Below are 24,993 nucleotides of genomic sequence, written 5' to 3'. Positions count from 1 at the left end.
CACACACACACACCATCATCATCATGCAGTTCTAGGCCCTCTAGCCAAGTATGCAGTCATTCACGTGTCTCCCATGTGCCCGCCAGGCTCATTCTCCACCCTTCAACACCCTGATTCATGACAATGAAAGCTGACCTGTAGGAACTAAATCAAGGTTCTCTCTTGCCCTGTGTGTGTGTGTGTGTGTGTGTGTGTGTGTGTGTCAAATTGGTTTCCATACAACACCCAGTGCTCATCCCAACAGGTGCCCTCCTCAATGCCCATCACTCACCCTCCCCTCCACCCCCCATCAACCCTTAGTTTATTCTCAGGTTTTAGGAGTCTCTTATGGCTTTGGCTCTCTCCCTCTCTAACTTTTTTTTTTTTCCTTCCCCTCCCCCATGGTCTTCTGTTAAGTTTCTCAGGATCCACATAAGAGTGAAAACATAACAGGAAACCATCAAAACCCTAGAGGAGAAAGCAGGAAAAAACCTCTCTGACCTCAGCTGCAGCAATTTCTTACTTGACACATCCCAAAGGCAAGGGAATTAAAAGCAAAAATGAACTATTGGGACCTTATGAAGATAAAAAGCTTCCGCATTGCAAAGTAAACAATGAACAAAACTAAAAGGCAACCAACGGAATGGGAAAAGATATTTGCAAATGACATATCAGACAAAGAGTTAGTATCCAAAATCTATAAAGAAGTCACCAAACTCCACACCCGAAAAACAAATAATCCAGTGAAGAAATGGGCAGAAAACATGAATAGACACTTTTCTAAAGAAGGCATCCAGATGGCCAATGGGCACATGAAAAGATGCTCAATGTCTTGTGCTGTGTTTTGCCATGATTGGTTTCAATCAATGGGGAGCCTTTGCTGAAAATAGAAGGGAGGGAATAGCATTAGGTGAAAGTATTGATTCCCTTCTCTATATTGGTATGGGGCAGCTCTGGACCGGGTGTTGTCCTTACGGTTGTTTGGTTTGTTACAATTCCACTTAACATAGGTTTTTATACCGGACTTTGAACTTCCAAGACTGATTAACCATGTCTTTCCTTTATTCGCTCGCACCTATCCCTTGGGTCCGCCTACACCCTGCTGACACCTTTGTAAATAATTCCTTTATTAAACACACTTCTAATGATCTTACTTTAATGTGCCATATCTTTTCTGATGAAACACTGAGTGATAAGAGCCCTCTGTTTCACATCCAGCGAATTCTCTGCACCTACTTTCAAAATATATTCAGTTTGACCTCTTTCTACTTGGAGTTCCCTGATCCACGCAGGAACTATGCTGTGTTATAATAGCCACTTCACTGGTTTTGCCCTAGAATCTGAAAACCCAGAAGAGCATGCTATGGTAATTGCACAATTTTCTATCAAAACATAAAATTTATTTTGCCTATGCTAATCTAATCTAATCTAATCTAATCATCTAATTAATGACCTCCACACAGCAAAAATTCGATGTCACTTTTCATCTTACTATCTGGCAAGTATTGGAGAGTCTGCTTTTAGACAACAGGCTTGAGCGATGGAAACTTGATCAAGGCAGAAGAGTCCACGGCGACCCCCTGGGTCTGAATACAGACGGCTCCATCAGGTGCCCCACCTCAAAATATCCACAGGCCCTAACTGACCAATGGGCTATTTACCACCAGGCACAATTACCAAGAAAGGGAAAATTCCATACCTCGCCATACCTCCGCACCTTCCCCCTTTAAATGCAGGTCCCATTCAGGGCCTCTTGTCACAGTCTCTCCTTTGCTACACTGCCCAGCCACCCTCCCGCTCCCTTGGGATGTGTTCAGTAAGCTTTTATTTCTTTTGTCCTGCCTCAGGTGAATTCACTGACTGTGCTACTGGCTTTCACCAGATGGTCGCCCCACATTTGGGGGCCCCCGATCCAATGAGGAAAGACACCACGAGTATGTAATAGCCCTTTACACTTCACCTTCCACAGTCCCTTATCATGCAGAAACAGAACAATGTTTTAAAAACAAATGTGTCCCACGTGATCGAGCCCTTAGCACCTGTCTTCTGTCTCTCGGGCATCCTCACACTGTTCCCTCCCTCCAGGCATTCTCACTACCCCTTTATACACCTGAGCATATTCTTGACTCAGGGTTTCTTTACTTGTCTGGAATGTGCATCCCCAAGATATCCATTGAGTCCCTAATTCCCTACAACCCTCTGCATAAAAGTCACCTCATAAGAGGGGACTTCCCTCACTGTCACGTGAAAGGGCATCCCCGCCCTTTCTCTATCCTCCTTCCCCTGCATTACTTCGCAGGGCTCACCACTACTTGACATACTTTATATGGCTTATCTACGTATTTATTTTATTTGCATATTTATTGATTTGTTCTTTCTTTTTTGAAATCTAAGGTTCATGAAAGCAAGATCTTTGTCTAGATTTTTTTTTTTCCTGTGATGCTCCTGCCATGCGTGGGTCATAATCACACTCAAATCAATGTGTGGAGTGAAATGAAATAACACAGAGGTAAATTAGCAAATGATACAGAAATTATGTTTTGAAACCCTGAGTCATAAATGGTCAGTTTCAATCCTATTGGAGTCTCAACCCGTTTCTAACAGGAAGCAAAGCAAAATTTAATCTCAAATGTGATCAAATATTTGAAAGCCGTTGGTTGGTCTGAATGTGCCTTTAAAGCTGAAACAACAAACAAAATCAGAGTTGTACAATGATTTGTCAGAAGGCCAGTAATGAAGAAACCAGTCAGCTGGATAAACAAGACGGATGTAAAAGAAACTCCATAACATCATTGTGGGTTCAAGCTGTATTTTCTTTGAATGAAAGAACTTAATTATGCTATTCATATTATAATTAGTGTTTGGTTTTTTAAATTAATTAAATTGCCTTGAATGAAGTAGTTATGGTCAAGTGAATTTCTCACCTCTCCATTAATTACAAAATATTAATATACAAATTTATATCACACAGGTACTAGAATATAAGTGCCCTTCATCATCCTTCCATACAACCGATTTGCTTTATTTTTACAGTTTTGTATTTGGCAGCCCTTCATACCTTTGACTGTATCTCTATCTCTTAAAACTCAACTTTCTAATGAAGCAATTTTGGTTTTATCCTACACATCTTGAATGAGATTTCAGCAACTGTGTTTTGTTCGACTCTACTCCATTAAGTTATTTTTCTCATGGTAGCAGTAGAGTGTAGCTTGGCATTTTCCTGAAGATTCCAACATCAGAGTTTTCTGGAAGAGGTCAAGTTCAAATTTCCGTATCCACTGTATTTGATAAGCAAAGGTAAATAAGACCCACTTAACCCTGCTAAAACCAAATGGAAATAGGGGAAGTTTATTGGGTTGAGTAATTGAAAAGGACCAAGGATAATGGCTTCAGATATTGCTTGTTCCAGAAAATCAAATAATAGACCTAGGATCTACTATGCCTCCATCTCTACATTCTGTTTGCTCACATGATGAGTTGATTTTCAGGTTTCTTAAGACAAGATGTTTTGTCAAAATCTCTTGCTCAGGAGGGAAAGTGAGGACCACTTCCCAGTAGCTCCTGAAAGACTCCTGAGATTGACTCTAATTGGACACTTTATGAAAATCAATAGCTTTTTCTCTGTCTTAACAATAATGTTTGAAACTAAAGTGGAAAAAAATATACCCATTTACAATGGAGACAAAACAATGGCATTCTTAGACCTAAATATGGCAAGAATAGTATAAGACATAAAACCTAAATTGTGAAATCCAAATGAGATACATAAAATAACCTGAATAACAATGAGCTATAGAAATGTCAGTACTTCCGAAATTAATAGATAAATGCTATGTAGTTCAAATTAGAATCTCAATGAGATTTTCTATGGAATCACATGGAATGCTTCTGGGATGTATGTAGAAGAATAGATCTGTAAAAGTAGTCAAGAAATTTATGAATATTGAATAAGAACAATTAAGAAAGCAAAGTGGGGGCGCCTGGCTGGCTCAGTCGGTGAAGCATCTGACTTTGGCCCAGGTCATGATCTCGCAGTCCGTGAGTCCGTGAGTTCGAGCTCCCTGTTGGGCTCTGCGCTGATGGCTCAGGGGCTGGAGCCTGTTTCGGATTCTGTGTCTCCCTCTCTCTCTGACCCTCCCCCGTTCATTCTCTGTCTCTCTCTGTCCCAAAAATAAATAAACGTTAAAAAAAATTTAAGAAAGCAAAGTGGAAGACTTCTGGATACTAGGATACCTATAAAGTCGCTGAAGTCAACAGTGTATGATAATGGCAGAGAAATACATAAATATATTAGTCACATATGGTTGAGCATCCTCAGAAAGATGAATATATATGTGGTTTTATCTAACTTAGAAAGGAGTGGCTAATCTAATAAATGGTGCTCATGTGATTGATTATCCAGAAAGAAACAGAACTAGAGCCCTTTTTTTTTTTTTTTTTTTTTTTAATATTGGGAGGATCTGTAGGAGGCTATTTGTATAAATTTGAGGTGGGGAATTTAGGCTTTCCTAAGTATGACAGGAATCTCAAAAATCATAAAGGAAATGTTAGATATATTTGGCTATTTAAAAATGACATATTTTTATGGTAAGAGATACCATAAACAAAATGAAGAGAGGATTCAAAGATCTATTTAAAAATCATGTGTAGAAAAGTTTCTATTGTCTTCAGAGACTAGTTACTGAAGGAACATTGCATTTAAAATTCACTGTGGAATTCATAGGGTCCCCTCATTGTCTATGCGACAGAAAGAGAAATTTCAAACTTTCTCAAACAAATTATTGGAAGAATTTCTGAGTTAAGACTTAAGCTTCTATCACCAAAAGAATACCTTTCTAATGAAATGGTACTTTCAGAAAAAATATGAAAACTAATCCAAGTCTTTACTTGAAAATAAGTGCATGCTAAACAGAATGGTATTAGTTGGAAAATATATGGGGTGAAATAGAGCAAAAGAAGCACAGAGGCCATGAAAAATAATTAGTAGGATCTGAAAACGTTCTCTCCTTGATTTTCTTTTCCTTTCTGAAAGAAAAAAGTTTGGAAGGACAACAGACTTATACTTTTGACCAAGAAGGAATTTTAGAAATGTGAATCAATAGAGAGAACATTTTGTTTTTCGGTCCCAACTTTTGAGGTGAAAAGTAGCAGTCCGAAAAATATAAAAGACTTATTCCGCAAGATCGACAGGTACAAATAACTGGTTCCACACTATCCTGGAATTATGAACAAAACGCAGACATTGCAATAGCTGAGATATATTTTGAAGGCAGAGATTTTTTTGATTAGTGGCACAAATCCTGTAACATCTCTTTCCAAGGAAACTAGAAAAAGGTAGTGTTGGCAAAAAACTACTTTCTCAGGAGGCCATGGTAACGGTGACCCCAGATCATTTGTATTTGAGGGGAGGTAGCAGAGGGTTGGAAGATCATTCACTTTTGAAGGACTTCAGTGGATGAATGCACTCAATCTGCCCTAGATTCATTTCATTAAGAGAGAATGGACCAGCTCACATTGCCAAAATCAAGTTCATTTAAGGTAACAGACCAGGGATGGTTCTGACCATCTGCCTCTTTAATTAGGGTATGTTTGCCATCACTGTGGCTAAAACAAAAATACAGAAAACAGCAATTGTTGAAGAGGATGTGGAAAAATCAGAGAACTCTTTCACCTTGCTGGCGGAGCTACAGATTGACAACAATCAAGCCGAAAACCTGGTTGGAAGTTCCAGAGGCAAACACATGAAGGTTTTATGGCTCAGCAATTCCAGTTCTATGTCTGTGTGGCCAACAGAAAGGTATACATATGTTCACCAAAAAATGTACACTAAAATGTTCATAGCAGCACTGGTCATAATAAAGTCAAACTAAAAACTACCCAAGTGGCTCCTATTAGCAGAAAAAAATTCGTCAAGTATGGTGTATTCACCTAATGGAACACTATAACAATAAGAGTGAGTAGAATAAAACTATGCACTATTTGGGTAAGTCTTGAAAGCACAGGGTGTTACAAAGAAGTCAAGCCCAAAAAAGTACATGCTGTTTGATTCCCCTATTTATAAGTAAAAAACAGACAAACCAAACAATCCCGTTTGAGGCTGGGATAATGGTTACCATTGGGGTACAGAGATCGGAACCTGTAAGAGGAGGCATGAAATGATGGAGGGCTCTGAGATGCTGGTGGTGGTCAGTTTTTAAACACTCATCAAACCTTAAGTTTATCCTTAGTGTGCTTTTCTGTATGTATGTTATAGTTTAGTAAAAAGTTTCCCAGCAAACTCGTGTTTGTAGTATAGAGCAGAAAACAGGGAGGAAGAGAACAGAGCGAGTGCACTTTCTTTAAATGGAAGGACTAGTTTATAACATTTTTAAAAATTTTTTTAGTGTTTATTTATTAGTGAGAGACAGAGAGAGACAGAACATGAGCGGGGGGTGGGGGGTGGGGGGCAGAGAGAGAGGGAGACACAGAATCCGAAGCAGGTTCCAGGCTCTGAGCTGTCAGCACAGAGCCCGAGGCAGGGCTTGAACTCACAGACCACGAGATCATGACCTGAGCCAAAGTCGGACACTTAACAGACTGAGCCACCCAGCGGGCCCTATAAACATTTTTAACCAAAAACACAAACAGGAGCTTCCCAGGTGTACAGTAATTGGACTCACATCATCTTGCCCAATAGCTTGAGAAAAACAATTCTTAATTCAAAATTAAAGACAATTACTGTTCCTGCTCCAAAGATAGTTTTCATATACTAGGCTCCATTTCTCAGTTTTCTGAAATATGTAGAGTAAGATTATTGTTAACTAAAGAGAGATCACCTTATAAATCACTTCACTGCCCAGAGCAATTTTAATTTTGGAAAGCCTTCTCACACAATACTTTCCCATAGCCCATGAAGGCCCAATGAAGTGGATAGCCAATAAATACTTTGGGAATGATTCATCTGAGTACATGCTAAATGACTTTATATTCCAGACACTAAGCTAAGCACTGCTAAGATGATAGCCAAAGTTCTGCCTTCCAAAGGTGTCAAAACTCTCTTCCCGAGGTACTGGATTCTAAACCGCCTGGTCTCACCTCTTCTGAGATGGCAAAACTTCTTGGCAACTCTAAACAGACAGATGAAGGTCAAAATGGAGGCAGAACACTTAGAGACACCCTGAGACCCAGTGAGGACCACAAAGTCTGGGATGCTAGAAAATATAGTAGAAAATAGGTCAAGTTAGTGCAGAGGTACGAAAGAGTAAAGACTCCTTAGGAGAGTGACCAGCTGTGCAAAGAGGTAAATCGACCGAACTGTACAAATGCATTTGATCGGAAAAGAACATTCATCTTGTCATGGACTTTTTACAAAAAGGAAATTGCAAAGGAATTTTTAAACACACACCCAACTTATTTGCATGAGAAGGGAGAATTGGAAGCTTGAATTTTTATGACCGGTCTTAGAACAATTGAAATATGTATATGTAACTGTGTGCTTGTGCACACATATCTACATGATTATCAATACTTGACTCTACCTTAAAGAGTTTTGGGAAGTCGGGAATGTATTTTAGTCATCTGTTTTATGCCTGGCGTCTAAAGTGCCTGGCTTAGAATAGGCACCTGAAAACACTCATTAAAAACAAACCAAAGTGTGCTGTAGGTATGGAGAGCTTCTTAATCCATCAGTGGAATGATCCTTGACTTGTAAGGTTTTATATGGACAGTGTTTTGTTTATTTCCTTATTCTCAGTTGCCAGATTTTTTTAAATTTAATTAAGGCCAAACTTCTATAATCTCGTGTTGTAACTCAAAGTTCATTTGTCTAGTCGGAGAGTCTGAAAAGTCCCCCACTCTCTAGAGCAAATCCATGAATTTTATGATACATATCTGCCATCTTTAAACCTTTCTTCACTCTCTACATGAGTTCACAGAAGTAGAGAGAATTTAAAATCTCAAATAAATGTGATACTCTACCCAGAGCATGAGCCTAAGCTGAAATAGGAAAAAAAAAAAAAATCTGATTTTTCTTAGCATTCGATCTACATCACATCTTACTCTCCCCATATAACAACAAACAGCACAATCAATAAAAACGTACACACACAATCCACAAGGTACCGAATTTTGTGTTCATTATCCCCACGCCCGATTCACGGAACACGAGTATGCAGGTTTATACTATTGTTTCTATTATATGACGACAACCTAAGTACATTTGTCAAGCATCTCATTAATAAGCATTAAGTTGTTTCCAGTTTTTCAGTAGCAGAAGAAAGCAAGCTGGGGTGGACAGTACGTGGGTGTGCGTGACCGTTGCTCTAATGAAATTGCTGAATACCGAGTAAGTGCAACTTCAAGTCTATTAAAAACTTCCAAATTTCATATTGGTTGTACCCTCACCCCCCACACAAGAAGGAATGCAAGGCCTCATTTCTCCAAGTTCCACTGTTTTATACTGTCAGGCTTGTAAATTGTGACCTGTCTACTAAGCGAGAAATGGTAGTTTAGAGTCCTTTAATGTGCACTTTACCGATTATTACGGAGATTCTTGATTTCTCATGCTTCTTGGCTTTTCCTTTTCCATTTTTCTTTTCCTCCTACTCATTTGCTTTGCTCATTTTTTGGGGGTGGGGGGGTACTGATGATCTTTTTCATATTGATTTGAATACATTCTTTTTGATTCTGGATACAACTCGCCTGTCTGTTATATGTGTTGCCGATATTATTTCCCACTCTGTGGCTTGTTTGTTTGTTTTGTTTGTTTGTTTGTTTGTTTTGTTTTTGCTTTTTGTTTATTGAGCCTTTTGTGGAGCAGAAATTCTAAATTTCAATGTAGTAAATGAAGTAACCATTTTCTTATGGATTGCATTTTCTGTACCTGGTTTAAGAATGTTTTTCTTATTTTTATAAAAATAGTTTCTTCTAAACACTTCAACGTGTGGCTTGTTTTGTTTTCATTTAGGACTTTGATCTCCCTGAAATGGATTTTCTGAACGATGCAACTTTGGAATGTATTTCAATTATTTCAAACGTACTTAAACAATTTCCCTAGATCCATCCTGCTGATATATATCGCCCCTAGATTTCTGGCACTAAGAGGGGTACGATGGGAGACAAAGAGGCCAAGTTCTAAGCTCGTGATCCTTTTTCAACTAGAAACATAATTTTATATATTAAGAGCTGCCAAGATTTCACGTGAATTAAGGAGTGTTCTCTTGAAACTACTACCACCATGGAAACTATGCAAGCTTTGAATTGGGTTTGGTATAGATTTTCATCTTGGATTAAATTCTTACCAGCAGAACGATCTTAAATATATGACTTCATCTCTCTGAGCCTCCTTTTCTGCACAAAGATACCGTCAATGCCTATTCCATGGTTTGTGTTACGTTGATAATTTAAAAATGACTACTACATTGCCCAATACAAATGTTCAAAGACTGTTAGAACATTTGCCTTGGCAGTGAAACAGCAGTAGCTTGAGAGAAGTAGAAACAATCCAGATGAATGCTCATTTCACTAATTTTGGCAAAAATGAGAATAAATACCTCAGGTTTTGGAGAGCAGCAATGTGACTATCTCTTGAGATCATATGACCAGCTGTCTTCTGTGGCACCTAAGACTGGCCCTGAATGAAATAAACATGTCACTTTAGTCATCCCTGGCAGGGGTTAATCCTAGGGTAGGACGTGTAGATTCAGAAATTATGCCTGGGGCAAGCTTCAGAAGATTGACCCCCTCTCTCTAGGACCGGGAGAAGGCTAGTTTGCTTCTTTTATACGAGGCTCAGAGTGTGCAAAAGCTGGAGTGAGCAGTCTAAAGGGGGTGGGGGTAAGGGAGAATGGAATGGCACCTGTCCATGGTAAGCAAAGAGAACAGGAAATTGGTTCAGGATGAGATCCTGGGCACAGACTGGGCTCAGGCAACAGGTGACAGGACATGATCTTGGGTGGGGGGAGGGTAGGCCTTTCCAATATCCCCAAACCTTCAAGGAAGCTTTAAAAATACCCGTAACTCTCAGGTGTGCCATTGAAAATTAGGTAAATCCCAACACTCATCGTTGGGTGTAAACATGACAGGGAGAAAGTAGTGACAGCTTCTCTCCATCAGAGTGTGCAGGAGAAGTGACGGACGCCATTAGAAAACCTATGTTTCTGGTAAGTCAGTGACATAGCTGCTGATACCCATGTGCATTGACAAGACAAAGAGGTTAGAGTGAAAGAAACACAGTGACTTTTTGGAACAGATTTGAGTTGTTACGCTTGGAGAGTTTCCTAAATGTGTAGGACATACTTTGACACTGGTTCTGGGGAAAGAGACAGGGGGCTAATTTCCGGCTGGAGTCTATGGCCATAGAAATGTAAGGAAAAAAGGACTTAATTGATGAGACCTGCATCTTAGAGCTTAAACAAGTGCGACAAGGTTGAAAACAGATTTCCAGACGGAGGAGACGTAGGCTATGGGTGGAAGTGAAACTCTGAGCAGAGGAGCCAGAAATAATATCCATAGTAGAAAATATCAGACATTTCCTTCCACTGAAAGGAACTTTAGCAAGGGCCATTCATCGAGCAAACCGTGTCCTGAGTGTCTACTAAGTGCCTAAAATAGAGCTGGACACTGTGGATACAATGGGGAGCCAAGCAGACTTGTTTTGTGGAACTTGCTGGGGAGGTTGGCATTAAAACGATGAATAGGGGCACCTGGGTGGATCAATTGGTGAAGCCTCCGACTTCAGCCTACGTCATGATCTCACCATTTCTGAGTTCAGGCCCTGCGTCGGGCTCTGTGCCGACAGCTCAGAGTCTCCCTCCCTCTTCCCGCCCCCCTTCCACTCACGCTCTGTCTCCCTCTCTCTCTCTCTCTCAAAAAAAATAAATAAATAAACCTAAGAAAAAAAAATGTTTTAGATGATGAGTAAAACCGGGTATTGGGGCAAGGGTGGAAATATGACCAAGAGAGCATAAAATGATTTCAGCCCGGGGCAGTAAGTACCTTATAGAAATAAATGTCACTATAAAGTCTGGAAAACATAAAGTTTGTTTAGTAAATGCATTTTAAGACATCAGAAACCCAGAAAGACTTTTATTAAGATTCATTAAAAGACACCTTTTGGAACTTGGTCATCTCACCTACCTGGAAAATTCATTTGTTCAACATGCTTTCGTCCACAGGGGTAAAGGATAAAGGTCATGGGATGTTGTATATGTATGTGTGGTGGGGCTTTAGATAGTCATATTGAATTGAGGTAAACTACTCTCTATAAACAGCTTGAAGCAAAGAAGAAGACCTATAAAGTTTTATGATTTTTATTTATTTTGGCTCTCTCAGTGTTAAAAATGTATACGATAGAAAATCAATTGCCTGCATCCTGCATTTTTATTCTTATCTTAAGAGAAAGTCAATGGTGTACTCCCTACAGAAAATTTGTTTCATGGCCTGTTAGGCCATTAAACAACTCCCGTTAGCCATTTCTGATTTAAGGTGTATATAGTATGGTGCTTTTATGTTTGTCGTAAGTAGGAATCTTGGGTTTTGTGGGGGAAGTCCTGTGTGAATTTGAAATACCAAGTCATGTATCCACATAGCTGGAGGCCCAGAAGCACCTGTAGATTTCACAGCCCAATTAAGAATTATGCAGATAGTAGGGGCGCCTGGGTGACTCAGTCGGTTAAGCGTCCGACTTTGGCTCAGGTCATGATCTCACGGTTCGTGGGTTCGAGTCCCGCATCCGGCTCTGTGCTGACAGCTCGGAGCCTGGAGCCTGCTTCCGATTCTGTGTCTCCTTCTCTCTCTGCTCCTCCCCCACTCACTCTCTGTCTCTCTCTCTCTCTCTCTCTCAAAAATAAATAAACATTAAAAATAATAAAAAAAGAATTATGTAGATAGTAAAATACCCTCTGCCTCTCAAAATGGTTCTGATTTCTTAACTTGTTTTGTGGATTACTATTACACCTTGATTATGGGCTTAACGGGGACAAAATTAAAGAATTGTAATGCGGGAACATATAAATAGCTTTATAAATTTTGGTGCAAGATTTCTCCTTTGAAAACCACTTGGAACTAGACACATTCTATGCTCTCTTGCATTATGCAGTGGATAATGTTTCCAGGCTGATCTTCATTTTCGTAATGTTACAAACAGCCCCAAGGGGCTACAAGAAAGGCACAAAGTTATCTATATATATTTTTGTGTAGCAGGATATATAATTCTTATAATTCTGCCTTTTTACCTTGTATAATGACTGTTGGGGCCTCACTCATCTTGGATGAATACATCCCTATACTATCAACCGCTCTATGGTCATAAAGAATTCTATGTGTAGTTTCCAGATAATTATTTAAGATATTTATGTTAATATAAGTTATTTCATATAATATTTTGGTACACTGTGTCACTTCTGATTGTATTACATAAAAAGTATTATTACCTCTAGATAAATACATATAATTAAAAGTAACTCATTTACCTTACATTAAATGACCAAGAAAAGTTGTTCTTATCTTGCTTTTAAACTTTCTTCTCGTTTTATGTATATTTCTAAAAATACATAAAATGTAAACTTCTGAATTATACAAAAAGCTTAATAGTATTAATTATACCTTAGTGTAACAGTATTAATAGTATTTACTTACATCTTAGGAACACAGTAAAAGTGAATTAACCTTTTACAATACAACGGTTAAAAGTATAGAATCCTATAGAATCGTATTTGCTTACTGCTTAGAAAAACCAGCAAAGACATGAGGTTAGAAAAACACAATTCTTTAATGAAAATGCCAGATAAACAGATTCCTGTAGTGTTGTAGTCAGACCCATTACTGTTGAGTATAAGGAAGATTTGACAGTTTTTTAACAGAAAAAAATGTAAGAATAGTTTCGGTTTGACACGCTGTCATGGGGATAATATAAATAGTTTCAAAAGCTTTTACAAGATAGGACAAGCAATCCGATTTGTTTATTTCCAAGGATAATGCTGAATTTATGTATATTTGGAAAGAAAGCCCCCGTCCTGACACTAATTCTCAATGTCTCTGAATTCGTTTACTTCTCGGCTTCCATTGCTACGTCCTGGTCTGAGAGGTCATTATCTAGAGTCACCCCCCCCCGCCCATGGCCCTCCCCGTCTCCATTAGACCTCAGATATGCTCTTATCTCTCAGCTTTGATTCCAAGTCCTTTATAATACAACTCTTCTTAAAGCTTCAATCTGAAATACAAGGTCTTTCAAACTATCTGTTTTCTGTTCCTTATATGCCTTAACTCGCTAACGAATTCAATTCAAGGGACACATACTTAGAGCTGGATAGTACACTGAAAAAATATTTTTTTAATTGCTATCCTTTTTTTTCTTCTCATAACATGTTGTGTCCCCCCCACCCACCTGATTCATAGGTTGAAGTCCCAACTCCCCACATCTCAGAATGGAAGTGTATTTGAAGGTAACGTCCTTAAAGATATAGTTCCGTGAAAATGACGCTCTTAGGAGGAAGCTATAATCTAATATGACTGGTGTCCTATTAAGAAAAAAGAGAGACACCAGGAATGTGTGCACACAGAGAAACAGCCGTGTGAGAAAACAATGAGATGGCAGCTATCTACAAACCAAGGAGAAAGAGAGGCCTTTGAAGAAACCAACCCTACCAACACCTTGATCTTGAACTTCGAGCTTCCAGAACTGTGAGAAAATAAACTTCTGTTGTGGAGGCCACCCAGGCTATGGTATTTTGTTATCTGGCAAACGAATACACATGTGTATTTAGCATGTGTGAAAAGAAATTGGTAACATTATGAAAACACCAATTTGCCCGGAGGTTAAGTTCTTAATACAGAAAACATAAGAGCCAATATAAAAACAGATTTTGAAGAAATCTGCCCTCATGCCCTTTTCTCTACGTTTTTTTTTAATTTTTAAAATTTTTGTTTATCTTTGAGAGAGAGAGAGAGACAGACCGAGTGTCAGAGGGGGAGGGGCAGATAGAGGGAGACACAGAATCCAAAGCAGGCTCCGGGCTCCGAGCTGTCAGCACAGAGCCCGACGTGGGGCTCGAACTCAGAAACCGGAAGATCATGACCTGAGCCAAAGTTGGACACTTAACTGACTGAGTCTCCCAAGTGCCTCAACTACCTTTCTAAATAGAGTACAGCTCATTTGCTACCACTATGAAATGTTCTTTGCTGTTCTAGGTGACTCTAGCTCCCTTCTCTGGACCTCTTGAGCATCTATTTCCTAGACCACTGAAAAGAAATATATTTAATACCAGAACCTTGTTCTTATTCTGAACCCTGCATTTATTTATTTATTTTTCAAGTTTCCATTTAAATTCTAGTTAGCTAAAATATAGTCCTATATTGGCTTCAGGAGTAGAATTCAGTGAATCATCACTTACACACAGCACCCAGCGCTCATCACAACAAGTGCCCTCCTTAATGCCCACCACCCATTTAACCCATCCCCCCCCTCCCCTCCAGCAACCCTCAGTTTGTTCTCTATCCTTAAGAGTCTCTCAGGGCTTTTTTCCCTCTCCCTTTTGTTCATCTGTTTTGTTTCTTAAATTCCACATGTGAATATCAGATGATATTTTTCTTTCTCTGACCGACTTATTTCGCTTAGCATAATACACTCTAGCTCCATCCATGTCATTGCGAATGGCACGATTTCATTCTTTTTGATGACTGAGTAATAATCCATTGAGTTTATATACCACATCTTTATCCAGTCATCAATCAGTGGACGTTGGGGCTCTCTCCATAGCTTGGCTATTGTTGATAATGCTGCTATGAACATTGGGGCGCATGTACGTCTGCGAACCTGTATTTTTGTATCCTTTGGGTAAATAGTTAGTAGGGCAATTGCTGGATCATAGGGCAGTTCTATTTTTACCTTTTTGAGGAACCTCTGTACTCGAACCTTATATTTAAAACATATATAAGTGTACTTCTCTGTTGGAAGCTGTGGTATAAAAGAGATAGATTCGTTCAACCCACCACTCATCTTTTCCTTCTTTCCTGCTCAGTGACTCGGTGACATGTGGGACACCACATGAGACATGGGCTTAAGAACCCCTGAATCACATACACTTCCTTATTTTCTTAGCCTATTCTTATGAAACAAACCTCTTCTATTAGAACCAAGGCAGTGCCACACACTTTACAAAACCACTTCCTACATTAGTATAATAGACAAAAACAGGAACTAATCATATGGTTTAGCTGGAGAGGATCTTTCAGTTGCTTGTCAAATGAATATGAACCCCATTAATTTTTCTGAGTTCACCAAGAAATCTTTCACCCGGTCTCAGAACCTAAGAACACAAACCAAATGAGATTCTGTTTAGAGTTGGTACGTTTTGGCTTCATGGCTAAGTCGCACCTGGGTGACCAGTCAAGTTCAGCTCCAGGGTATTTCTTCAGCTCAAGCCACTGCAGAACTTTAGTGGTAAAAATGAATATCTCCTGCAATGATGAATTGCATGAATGATGAATAAAATTGCAATGATGAATAAAAATGAATATTTCCTGCAATACTTTCTCTGAGACGCCTCAAGAGTCCTGTTCCAAATATCAACATTTTGTCCTTAAGACTGTCATTCTTTGTTTTTGTTTTTAGAAATCTTTGAGGTCTAAATAAGTTGGGATCACCCCAAATAGTTCTGTATAAAATAGACAAAAGTAAAATTTTAAAAGGCAGTCATTTTAGGGGCACCTGGGTGGCTCAGTCAGTTAAGCATCCGACTTTGGCTCAGGTCATGATCTCACGGTTTGTGGGTTCGAGTCCCGGATCGGGCTTTGTGCTGACAGCTCAGAGCCTGGAGCCTGCTTCGGATTCTGTGTCTCCCTCTCTCTGTGCCCCTCCCCAACTTGCACTCTGTCTCTGTCTCTCTCAAAAATAAACAAACATTAAAAAAAAATTTTAAAGGAAGTCATTTTATCACTTTTACCTTTGCTGCCAACTTCTCCACAATAATTTTGTTTTGCATGAAATGTTTTGTTTTGGCACATCCTTTATAGATTATATATATATATGTGTGTGTGTGTGTGTGTGTGTGTGTGTGTATATATATATATATATAACCTATATGTATGCATGTAATCTATCTATATATAATTTATATAATGTATATAATCTCTCTATATAATCTCTCTCTATATACACACTATGTGTATGTACATAATATATGCATGTGTAATTTGTATCTAATTATGGAGATACATAATTATACATATATAATTATTATATAATATATAATTATTACGGATATAAATGTCTTTTTGTTTCTTTTAGTATATTGACAAGTTTAGTTGTCATGAAGATTTAGTATAATTATGCTTAATTTTCACTGAAATGACTTTTGAGTCCTTAGTGAATAAAATATTTGAACATTCACTTCAATTTTTAAAAATTTTATGTCAAGACTTCCACAAAATTCTCACAAGAATATTCCAAAATTGTGGTATAAATAAAAAGTAATTATCACTCAATCTCCTTTGCTTTCAGAAAAATGAGCCAGAGTGATGAGACCGTGAGCCATTTCTCTCACTGGGGTGCAAACGTGTGTAGGATGTGGGCTTCGTACATCATCACAGAGGGGAGTCAGGTCTCCCAAAGCATCCCTGAGTGAGGGAGTCCCCCAAAGCTCCCAAACTGTTGTGTATACGGTTCTCCCTCCTCCCTCTACCTTTTCTTACCAGACACCATATTTGGCTTGTCTATGACAACTAATTTTAGCATGTTTCCCAATACATCCTAAGCCATAGATGAGGGACCCACCTGACTTTACAAAGTAATGGGCCTCTTTTTGCATAGATGTCACCCGTCTGTCTAGGAGAAAAACAATTGTTTTCTCTTTGCACCAGAGGCCACAGATCTGGAGACCTACAAATCGTACTCAGTCCTCCAATAAATTTCTTTTTGCTCTGATAATCCTTTAAATGCAATTCATTATTGCTAACATTTAAAAAATCAGAAGATTCCACATGAAAATCTGCATTTCCATGTTCTGTTTTGTAATGAAAGGGGCAGGCAATATAGGAACAATGATTTACTGGCTGGATTAGACAGAACAGATGGCCTCTTCCCCATGCTTCAACCAGTGCAAATCTCTCATTTGGGGCGTTTTCCACTGCTCAGTAGGTGCTTGAGTTTGTGACCTCTGTTTTACTTTAAACATGAATACTTTCCCCTTAATATCAAGTCTTAAGTTACATACTTATTTAGCTTAAACAAGTGCCTCCGTGCAAACAGTATTTCTTTATTAGCACCTGTGTGTTAACTCAGTTTGTTTGAACATTACTTAATATTCAATATAGTCATAAATGCTTGGATACTAGAACCTTTGGGATACTTGAGGTTGTGTTGAGAATAAATGCCATTAAATTTATACTGACTGTATGTCTTCTTATACCGACTTGTAAAAATCCTTAGTTTTATTCGGTATGATCACTGGGTCTGCAGAATGGATGTGTCAATCTCACTGATGATAAGTTTTGCATTGGGACAGTCCATGCAATGTATATTCTGCTGTTTTGCTGGTTACAGAGATTGTGAAGATGCAGTTAGGTACACAGGATAAAATCACCTGCCTCTCTAACAGCTCTGAGCATGAGACCTTAGCGAGATGAGATCTTGCATGAAGAAGGAGAAGCTGTACAGGGCACTGTGTATATAGCCTGCTGAATGCATAAGAAGGCAATCTCTACTAGTTTACTGGAAACATCAAACCCAGGCCAAATGGAGCATCTGACGTCCATTAAACAAGAGTTAAGCAGTTGGACGTGAGTCCTGCTTCTGCTATCTGCTGAACACATGATCGGAAGCAATTTGTTTAGCTTGGTTGAAAGTTATTGTTGAGGCTCAGAGGAGGTACTTTGCAATTCGGTGCCCAGCACACAGTGGGGGTCCATGCACCCCGTCATCATTCTCACACTGTGTGAGGCACCTTCAGCTCAGCCTGCCCATTAATAGTTGATGTGGGTGAGCCTCCAACTGCATTTTATTAACAACTATTTATTGAGTGCCTACTATGCGCCAGGAATCGATCCTGGTACTGGGGTAGACAAAAAGCAAGCAAAAACTGAGAGAAGAAAAATCCCTGCATATAATGACCTATGTTCTGGGGCGGGGGGCGGGGGGCGGGGAGGGGATTTAGGCTGCATTTTGAAATATCATCTGGTCATATCCATGCAGAGGATGAACCCATGACATCTTTGGTTCCCACCTCACCTAGTGAGCCCAGTTTTGAAATCAGATTGCCCTGAATGAATTTATATTAAGATTCCATCTTTCCCATTAGGATGGAGGAGAAAAAACTGAGTTTCTTTCCAGTTTCTTTCAAGAGAAACAGAAGGAATGAAGTGTCATTAGAAAGAATGTACATTGTCCCCAGACTAATTCCTAAGAAAGGCACAACCAAAAGAATCTTATCCCAAGAAATAATTTTGGCGACTTATTCGTCACGATTTACGTGACAAAGGTGCAAGTTTTCCTGGGGATGAAATAACCATTCATAGCAGCATCCACTTAGTACTACAGGAAAGCAAAATACAACATTGCAACACATCCCATAAATTCAAACAGCCCACCCCTAAGCTGCCTCCCACAACTCACAATGTTTAATGTCTTTTTCTTACTGTAATAATAATATGACTTCTTTATAAATCTTCATTCTTTCATCGATTGATACATCTTCCACCTGTTGTCAAGTTAGTAACTTATTCTTTTTCTTGTACCTGTGCAACATATTGAACATTTAATATATTGAAGGCATTGCTATGACTCACAAATGCTAACATTAATATTTAACATCAGATAGTTAGCGGAAGAAATGCTAAGCACAGCATGATTACATATATATATATATATATATATATATAGCCATCAAATATATATGTATATACATATATATCCATCAAATTTAAATCATGATCAAAATTTTATATATATATATATATATATATATATATATATATATATATATATATGGGGAAGAGGAGCTAGTCTCTTTGCATGATGGAAAATAATGCATATCAAAACAAATGCTTCTGTTTGCAAAGAATATTCAGGAACATAATTGTGTAGACCCTAGAAAAAAATAAACCAAACTGCCAGTAAGTATGATAGAAAGAAGAAAGGAAGAAATGAATTTGAAGAATATTACATCTAAAATTAAACTGCTAAGGGGCGCCTGAGTGGCTCAGTTGGTCAAGTATCCCCCTTTGTCTCAGGTCATGATCTCACAGTTTGTGGGTTCGAGCCCCTCATCGGGCTCTGTGCTGACAGTTCGGAGCCTGGAGCCTGCTTCAGATTCTGTGTCTCCCTCTCTCTCTGCCCCTCTCCCCCCTCTCAAAAATAAACATTAAAAATTTTTTTAATTAAACGGCTAAAACATCTTTAGTATTCTTTGTCGTAATGTTAAAAGAATTTGCTTCCTGCAGTCTAATACCTAATAGAACTTATAAGAAATTTGGTAGGTAAGAATGATTTTAAAAACTATGAAATTTAGGAATGATAGCAGTATGGTGACAGTGTAGACTAGTACAATCCTTCTGAAAAGGATTTTGGTACTCTGTATAAAAAACTCAAGACTCATTTTATTAGATGAGCCAGAAAGTTTGCTTCTTAGCATAAGGCTATCATTCAAAAGGAGGCAAAAACTGATGTATAAAGATGGTCATTTTAGCATTAGCAAGATATTCAATATCAGCATTATCTGTGCAGGCTGAAATTTGCAAACAAGGCAGGTATCCATCCCCAAAACAGCAGATGGATAAAATGTGGGGGGTGCATGCCACGGAATATTATGTAACCGTTAGAAACAACACAGGAGAAATACACCTGGCAATCATAATTGGCTCTCAGAAATATAGGGCTTCATGAAAAAGTTAGAAATAGATTGAGATGTAAATAAAAGGGCACTTATATAAATTAAAGGTCACGATAATATAAGAATAGATGGTAATACATGGCAATAGAAAGCCTATTCTACAAGAATGCATAAAACAGGGCGCCTGGGTGGCTCAGTCCGCTGGCCCCTACTTTGAGTTCAAGCCCCGCGTCCGGCTTTGTCTGACAGCTCAGAGCCTGGAGCCTGGTTCAGATTCTCTCTGTGTGTGTCTCTCTCTGCCCCTCCCCCACTTGCACTCTCTATCTGTCTCTCAAAAATGAATAAACGTTACAAAAAATAAAACAATGCGTAAAACAAACAAAAACAACTTTTTACACAGATCAAGAATAAATGCCAGTGGGTTGGGGAAAGTCCTGGAAGTGGGAGGTGGGGGAATGAAATAACCAACCAGAAAACACAGCCAGGCATTGCCTGAACAATATAATGCACTAGAACTGGGGATTATGTTAACTCAAGTCTCTACTCTGAGCAGAACACGTAGTTTTCTGAATGACTTGGGAAAAAGGCATAATACTAAATGGTTTACACAGTGAGATCAGCTATATGAAATGGCCAGTATCGAAAAAGGGCTCTGAACCGTGAACAGTGGTTGACAAAAAAATCGCAATTAATCTTTATTTGCCTTCCATATTGACAAATACTCCTACCTACCAGCTCCAAAGAGCTCATTCACAGTGCTTATGATTTCAGCATCAGTTAAGATGGCTGTTTCCGTGGTAGCATAGTCATTGTGGCATGCGTTAACCAGGGCATCGGCAATGGCTTGGATGTCGTCCTGAGGGGTCAAACCTTAGCATGATTATTTATCTCCAACTACATTCCACATCACCCATGAAGGGTGAGAGCACCACAGAACTTGAATGAACCTAATTAGATTAGGAATATAAGGAATATAAGTACATCATTTTAAACCTGCAACCAATTTTGCTGGTCAATGGTAGCGCTCAATCTTGAGAGTATAAAATAGAAAAGTTACCAAACTCCATTTTCTCCTGGAAGCGTATTTCAGTCATTACAAAAAACAAAACAGGGGCACCTGGGTGGCTCAGTCAGTTAAGCATCCGACTTCGGCTCAGGTCATGATCTCGCGGTGTGTGAGTTCGAGCCCCGCGTCGAGCTCTGTGCTGACAGCTCAGAGCCTGGAGCCTGCTTCGGATTCTGTGTCTCCCTCTCTCTCTGCTCCTCCCCCTCTCGTGCTCTGTCTCTCTCTCTCTCTCTCTCTCTCTCAAAAATAAATAAAAACATTTTAAAAGTGTTTTAAAAAGTACTACGTTTGGAAGCACACTTATAAAAATTAGAGGTTAACTTACTTCAGAGAAATTGCTAGACAATGAATTATGATAAGAGATTTTCAAATCTATTTATTGTAAGGAGTTAACTGTTATCACCATACAGAAAGACATGGGGCTGAAGCCTATTAGGGAATAAGAGAAAAATGTATGAACTTAAGAAATTCATTTACTTACTGTACCTGATCTAGAATTCCAGCTGGTACCTTGAAACAGATTGTTTTCTGGTTATTTCTTGTTTCTGTCTCTTCTTTTAACTGGAGGGGACTTTATTCTTCACACTTCTTCATTTACTCAATTATCTGCCTTTTTATGTTTTTTTTTCCCCTGATGCCCTCATCTTAGCAAATCGGACCCTGAGAACTAGGATTCTTTCTAATACATAACGTATTTTAAGAGATGTCTTACTCTTGTGTGGACCATCAGATTGGGCCAACAAAGATTTCACTGGCTCATAAGAAAGATCCACTTCTGCCTGTATTACAATCTCAAAATTTGTTTGCATATAGTCAGGGAACTCAAGTAGGGTTTAGGAGTAAATTGGAAGCTTCCTGATGAATAATTTTTGTGACTATTTAAATCACCTTCTGAAATAATATGCTGATAACTTTATATCTGAGACCTCATAGTTTCAGATGTAAAATGGGAGAAACTAAATCATTCGTTCATTTCTCCAAGGAATTCATCTCCATTGTTGGTCATCATTTATCAGCCAATTATAGATTCACAATTCAAGTCTCTGCCTTATACACCCAACTGGGAAAATTTTCTGAGTTCTCAAAGAATTCAGAGCTCTTCTTAGGGTCCCTACATGAGAACCAAGTAATACTCCCCTATGATCTCACTGACCAAACCTCAAATTTACTCCTAGTTTGGGTAAGGTTCACTTTAGAAAAATTATAGTGGAAGAACCAAGGAAGAATACATACAACTTTCTGGGTACTCAGTGTATCTCACCATTATCATTTACTTTTCACCAAAACCCTCATCCTGGCATGAATTTAAATCCTTACATTATCACATGTAATAAGATGATCATGTGGTACAATAGACTGATTCAGGGCCTGATAAACCTCCTGAGGTGCATTTATAATTCATAGTGGAAGGTAATGGAAACGTACGAAATCAACAGGATTAACTTCACTGCAGATCTTGAGTAAGTGATCATTTTATCTATTCTGAGAAACTCCTCATCACATCACTGCTGTCACATCTCCTGCCAAAGCAAAGGGCACGGAGAACATTGGCCCCCGCACGTGTGATAACACTTCTGGGGGCAAAGCTTCCATTCTTGGAAGTCAATTCTTCAAAGACTTTTACCAGCTCAGAAACTTCTTGATGACCTGATCCTCGGGTAAGCAAAGACAGTGGAGGACTTTTTTTTTTTTTCTGTTTTAGTAAAAGTTCAGAAAGCATTAAGGGCAACTTTCTAATAAAGCCTCCAACTTTCTCCATACTTGAAAATGAAAGACTCTGTCTTTCTGCCAGCAAAGAACATGCATGCATGATGGGTTGGTCTGCAAAACACGGTCCATCCTTGAGGTAGTGCTTGCCTCACCATTTTCATCCCATTCACTACCAGGACAGGCACCAGGCCAAGTTTGATGAGAAAGACATCTCCATATTTCTTTCTCATTTCCATGAATGTAAAGTAAGGATAGTTTCCATACTGCAGAAGATTCCCTATGATGGGAAAGGACCATGATCCAGGAGGAGACACCTGCTTTCTCCCCTTGCTCCCTGGCGCTCTTACAAAAACAAAACCATTGCCAAAGTTATGGTACAAGTAGCCACCTCCCCAGGAGTGATCGCCATGTCACTTGGATATCATTTTCAGAAAGAAAGCACTAAAGAGTTAAGAGCATAAACCTTAGTTTTTCTATTCTAAGCAGAGACTAAGTAGTCTTTATTTCTTGAAACATTTAAAGGAAGAGTACAGACTCTTTGCAGTTCGTTGAAAGACATTCTTAACTGATGCACTAAGAGAGCAAAATCAAATTCTTGTAAAATGTGCTACGTCTTTGTCCCTCTTCTCACCACCAGCCTGAACCTTTCCATGTCAGTCACTGACACGATAGAAGAAGAGGACGATTCAATGTACAAGGCAGTGCGGTCATTGGGAACGGGATGGAGACTACAGAAGCTGACTCATTGACTGGGGGACCTTTGTCTTGTCACTTAACCTAAGGGTGTCTCAGTTTTCTCATCTAAGTATCCTGCGGAATTAGTCATACTTTCTTTGAACAACCATTTACTGAACCTCTCCCACTCCAGGTCAGGCACTAAAAATATAAAACCAAATTTCATTAGATCAACAAAAATAAAATGATGAAGTGGAAAGTGATATCGAGAATTTCATAAAGAGCGATCTGTCATCATTTGAGAACCAAATTAAATTATTATTAAAACGTACTTGGTGAATTATAAGCCATGTAGTGAATATCTAATTGGTTGTTAGATAGCCCATCCTTGGACTTCCCAGCCTGCTTGTAAAGGTGCTTTTCTGAAGCTATCTTTCTGCTCCGTGACCTGCCACGTAGACAAGGGTGATTGATCCAAGGATGGGCCACCGACCCAAGATGAACTTTCCTTAGGAATTTAGAACTGAGACTGTGAATGATCACCCTCTCTTTGGGCAGCTAGATCTATAAACTTCAAGTCCAAAGATAAGATTTGGGGACCTTTCACCCACTGGGAGGCTTTGAGAAACTGGTGAAAGCAGGTCTGAAAAATTAAAAACACAATTGTCCTCATGACCTTGCACCCACTGCCTGCCTCTAGTACCTTCATAAGATCTTGTCCTTGGGTCCAATTCTTTCCTGCTTAAACAGCTAGGATTGATTTCTGTTATTTGCCACCAAGAGAGTCCTAACAAAAGAAAAGTTTCATACACATGCAGAATATTGTTTTAATGTTTATTTATTTTTGAGAGAGAGACAGAGAGAGGCGCAGAGTGTGAGGAGGGGAAGGGCAGAAGAGAGGGAAACACAGAAGCTGAAGCAGGCTCCAGGCTCTGAGCTGTCAGCACAGCACCGGAAGCGGGGCTCGAACCCACAAACCACCAAATCATGACCTGAGCCGAAGTTGGGTGCTTAACCGACTGAGCCACTCAGGCGTCCCAACATGCAGAATATTTTTAATGGCTAATTAGCTATTGCATTTTATGGTAATTAGAGAATACAAACCCCCTTTCCCTGGAAAGAAAGCAGTGAAACTGTTCACGCTTCTCAAATTACTGAGACAAATAACACCGATGGGCAGTATACTCACTGACCAGTGTTAATATCCATTTCTCTTTGATTTTTGAATAAGCCAGCACTTGATTTCTTCTTTTTAAAAAAAAAAATTTTTTTTTTTAACATTTATCCACTTTTTGAGAGTGAGAGAGACAGAGCGTGAGTGGGGGGAGGGGCAGAGAGAGAGGGAGCCGAAGAATCTGAAGCAGGCTCCAGGCTCTGAGCTGTCAGCACAGAGTCCAACACGGGGCTCAAACTCACGGATTGTGAGATCATGACCTGAGCTGAAGACAGACGCTCAACCAATTGAGCAACCCAGGAGCGCTTCAACTTATTTTTTTTTAATTTTTTTAATAAGTTTTATGTATTTATTTTGAGAGAGAGAGAGAGCATGAGCAGGGCAGGGGCAGAGAAAGGGAGAGACAGACTCTCAAGCAGGCTCCATGCTGTCAGTGTGGAGCCCAGCGTGGGGCTCGAACTCACAAACTGTGAGATCGTGACCTGAGCTGAAATCAAGAATCCTATGCTTAACTGACTGAGCCATCCAGGAGTCACAAGATCAGCTTCTTTTTTAATGGGGGTGGAGGTGAGGTAACAAGAACCCAA

At 39.2% G+C, this 24,993-nt stretch overlaps 1 pseudogene; it reads right to left on the bottom strand.

Annotated features, from left to right (window-relative positions):
* The window catches only part of LOC122204527, a 54,341-nt pseudogene extending 31,375 nt beyond the window's left edge, over window positions 1-22,966 (bottom strand).
* Window positions 22,967-24,993: the final 2,027 nt, after the last annotated feature.

This window comes from Panthera leo, chromosome D4, assembly GCF_018350215.1.
Source record: "Panthera leo isolate Ple1 chromosome D4, P.leo_Ple1_pat1.1, whole genome shotgun sequence".
Classification (NCBI taxonomy): Eukaryota; Metazoa; Chordata; class Mammalia; order Carnivora; family Felidae; genus Panthera; species Panthera leo.
This window is presented reverse-complemented; position numbering and strand designations above follow the sequence as displayed.